The sequence below is a fragment of the Mandrillus leucophaeus genome, unplaced genomic scaffold (genome assembly GCF_000951045.1).
Source record: "Mandrillus leucophaeus isolate KB7577 unplaced genomic scaffold, Mleu.le_1.0 Scaffold515, whole genome shotgun sequence".
Taxonomy (NCBI): domain Eukaryota; kingdom Metazoa; phylum Chordata; class Mammalia; order Primates; family Cercopithecidae; genus Mandrillus; species Mandrillus leucophaeus.
Genome location: NW_012105531.1, coordinates 1,115,858 through 1,119,605, shown reverse-complemented (window position 1 = coordinate 1,119,605; position 3,748 = coordinate 1,115,858). Strand labels below are relative to the sequence as shown.

Below are 3,748 nucleotides of genomic sequence, written 5' to 3'. Positions count from 1 at the left end.
TTATGGTCTTATTTCCTGACAGCATGAAAGGTAATTGATACTTCCAAGAAGCCCCTGTTACTCAGGAAAATTATCAAATATTGTACTCAGAGATACTTGGAAAGACTGAATGAAAGGAAGAACGAAGAAAGCAGAATCTAGACTTATGTGGGAAGAGATTTGTGGCAGAGGAAAAGTATTCTCTTTGAATTCGGCAAGGGATTTGCCTGGGGGAATTTCCTGTCCAGCCCTTTATTACCAGGGTCTTTTGACGCCGGGCTCCCCATTGGGCAGTTCCCTGGGAGTGCAGTGGGGAATTCTTACACTTTCCCTCTAGGTCTCCGAAGGATCTCGTTTTCTTAGAGTCTCTTTCAGGTTGGCAGGAGCCTTGAGCCTGACACTTCCCTTTGATGGGACGGGCAAGCTCTGTGGGCGCGTAAACACGCTGTAACCAAGTTCTTTGCTGATTTTACAGTTTTGTATGCTCCCGAGAAGAAGTGATCCTACTCAATTGTCTATTGCTGGCCTGCCCCCTAAGAGCCTGGGGGCTCCTTTCCCCTAACCCAGAACTAGCTGCACGGGGGGCGCGGAAGTGGGGGTGGGGAAGGAGTGGGAGGGCAATGGTTTCCGCGAGCAGAGCGATGTTACTGAGTGAGTGCCTGAATGGGGAGTGCTGCTGTCCCCAAGCCGATTGGTACTTCTTGTCAGGAAGAAACGCCAAGAGGTGGGAGTGCCTGGGGAGGGAGGCAGGCCGTCCCTACCGCAGGCGCGGGGAGCTGCCTTTCCGCCCCTCCGCCTGCTTTCCAAGCCTGGGCTCTTAGGAGTGGCTGAAGCTGTGGAGCGCTTTTGGAGCCTGTGAATGAACCCTCCTCCTCTCCCTCCTCCTTCTTCTCTCTGAGTCTCCTCCTCGGCTCTGACGGTACAGTGATATAATGATGATGGGTGTCACAACCCGCATTTGAACTTGCAGGCGAGCTGCCCCGAGCCTTTCTGGGGAAGAACTCCAGGCGTGCGGACGCAACAACCGAGAACATTAGGTGTTGTGGACAGGAGCTGAGACCAAGATCTTCGGCCAGCCCCGCATCCTCCCGCATCTTCCAGCACCGTCCCGCACCCTCCGCACCCTTCCCTGGGCCACCACGCTTCCTATGTGACCCGCCTGGGCAACGCCGAACCCAGTCGCGCAGCGCTGCAGTGAATTTTCCCCCCAAACGGCAATAAGCCGCCTTCGAAGGTAATCACGTTTCTTTTGTTCCCCCCTTAAAAAACAAAACCAAAAAAACTTATAGAAAAAACCCCGCGATCTTAGAAAAAAGAAGTACATTGCAATTGGTAGAAGGCTTTAATTAAGGCAAGGAGCTGTAAGGCGAAGTTAAGAAAATGTAGGCACTTAAAAAATGCAGGTAACTTTCAAAAGGGCTTTTGGGGAGAGGGATACAGAGGAACCTTGGTGTTGAAAAAGATTCAGACAAAAGAAACGCAGGGTGGAGTGGGGGTAAAATGACTAACGGAATTGGGGGAAGGGAGGGAATAAATTGTAGAGAAATCATAGAAAAGTAGTGGGTTCTTGAGCTGGAGAGAAGAGAGGGACCTTTGGCGCTTTGATTTTTTTTTTTTTTTTTTGTTCTTAACACGCTCGAGGCAAAAGTTTGAATGGGGACTACCAAGACTTGCCACAGACAAGTCCCCGAAGCCGCCTTGGTGCAGGCCACCTGGTTTCCCAGCCCCTGGTGTGTGGTCAGTGCCTGGTGTTCCTGGAAAGCCACTCCCGGGCAGCTCCTGACAGTGCGACCCGGCGCCCAAGCAGCCTGGGACCTGCGCGGACCTGACCCCTTCAGACCGCAGGCAGTCTGGGAGGAGGTCTGGCCGGGGGAGGTGCAGGATCCCCGCTGTGTCTCTTTGACGACTTGGGGACTGTCACGGTTCTCTCCCGGCGCCCCTGGGTTCTTTTGTCCTGCGCGCGGTGCGAAGGGGCCAGCAGGCAAGGAGCAGAGGATGGGGGGTGGGGTTGTTGGAGCCCCGCGGAGGTCTGGGAGGCCCCTGGGCGGGAAAAGCCTGTTCTGAACCGGCAGGGATGTGCAGTAATTTTTCTCACCCTGAAGAGCGAAATGGGGTCTGTCGCTCCCATCTCAACAAGCAAACCGGCACCCAGAGAGCACTGCAGACAAAGGTGGCGCGGGGACCCGCATCAGGGGCCTCTAGGTCCAGTGCTCTCGCCCAGACTACAGGAGTCCTCCGTTTCCTTACATATCCCCCACCCCCTCCTAGTTCTCCGCTCTAGTTGAGCAACTTTACTGGCAGGTCTAGCGGCAGCGGCGCGCGCGTGTGCCGGGAGCCCCGGGGGACGTCCTTGGCTGGAGCGCCCCACTGTCCTGCAGAGGCGTGGGCGTTGTAGGGCGACATCCCTGGTGCATGCGGACCGAGGGCATCCGGGTTGTCCTGGCTCGTGGTCTGTGTCACTGGGCGTGGAGCGGTCTGGGTGTTAGGCAACGGAGAGCGGGGTACAAAAATAGTGTCATAGCCTAAACTATTTGCTCTCCAATCCAACTGCGTCTCGGCAAGTCCTGCATGTCCCTGGAAGATGCTGCGGGAAGGGGGAGAAATCTACACGGTGCCTGGAGAGTTGTCCTGCTGCGCGCACACCCGCGGCAGAGTCTCTCTCGGTCGCGTTTCTCATCTTTGTGTCTCCCTCTGTCTCCATATTCTCTGCCTCCCTTCCCCTCTCCCAGCCTCTGTTCTGTCTCTCTAGCTTGTGCGTCCCCTCCCCCACAGCTGACAAATGAATGGCTAGTGTGAAATCCCTGCCTTCCCCGTCCTCCAAGGCAGCAGGGAGGGAGGAGCGAGGGAGGCGGTGCGCTCCTTCGGATCTGCCCCCAGTTCAGCGCACAGGACTTGCAGAACCTAGATGTCTAGGAATTGGGAGTTTTGCGGCGGGTGTGGGCGCCCCCTAATGGAGAAGTCCCGCACGGGTTGAGAAAAACGAGCTCCCCAGACGTAGCGAGCAGCTTTCACAACCTTGTGTTCAAGGATGGAAGGCCCTAGTTTCCCCTTAAGTCATTCATTTTGCACTCCACAATCTGCGGCGTACATCTAGGGGTTTGGAGGACCCTGAAAAAAGGTCTTGGCATGTGCAAAGTGCAGAGACGCCTTCTCGCGAATCGGCTGGAACGCACGCGGCGCCCTGAGTCGAGTTCGCCGCTTAGTGGACTAACGCACATGGCCTGGGTGGGGCCAGGTTTCAGAGGTCTCGACTCGCCGCCACCCTGTGCGTCTTTTAGAAAGATAATACAAATGCCGCGCTCTCAAAACCCATAACCACTTGAACCCAAGGCTAGGGCCCCGCCCCAGGATATTGCAAAAGAAGGGCTTCTAATCCAAAACTTAAACTTCCTCAACTTAAGGGCGCGCGTCAGACGCGAAAGTTGAGAGAAGGCGGGCGGCGGGAGGAAAAAAGAAAGGGAAGGAAGGGAAGTGGAAGGAAAGAGGACAGTGGAGGGGAGGGAAAGAAGAAAGGAACGGAGATGGGGCAGATGGCATTCAAACAGCCAGGAACGGATCGGAAGGGTTCGTTTCGGGGTTTGGGTCTGAATTTTGAGACTCGTTTTAGGATGCTCTTTTTTCTTTCCCAGCGGCAACAAATGTGACTGCAGAGGCGTGTCGGGATGGAAGGGTGGGAAAGAACCAGACGAGCGGAGGTGGGCCAGTCCCGCCCAAAGGGGCTGGGTCTGGGAGCCGCCCCCACTCGCTCGGCCCGCGCCAAGGGAGGACC

The 3,748-nt window shown here is 55.9% G+C and overlaps 1 protein-coding gene across 4 annotated transcripts in view; it reads left to right on the top strand.

Moving 5' to 3' along the window:
* The first annotated feature begins 654 nt into the window (after positions 1-654).
* Positions 655-3,748, top strand: part of VCAN (versican) — a 119,853-nt gene continuing 116,759 nt past the window's right edge. For all 4 annotated transcript variants that reach the window (XM_011996463.1, XM_011996461.1, XM_011996462.1 and 1 more), the window contains exon 1: positions 655-1,213. The gene's annotated coding sequence lies outside the window, so the exon portion shown is untranslated. The remainder of the gene's footprint in view (positions 1,214-3,748) is intronic.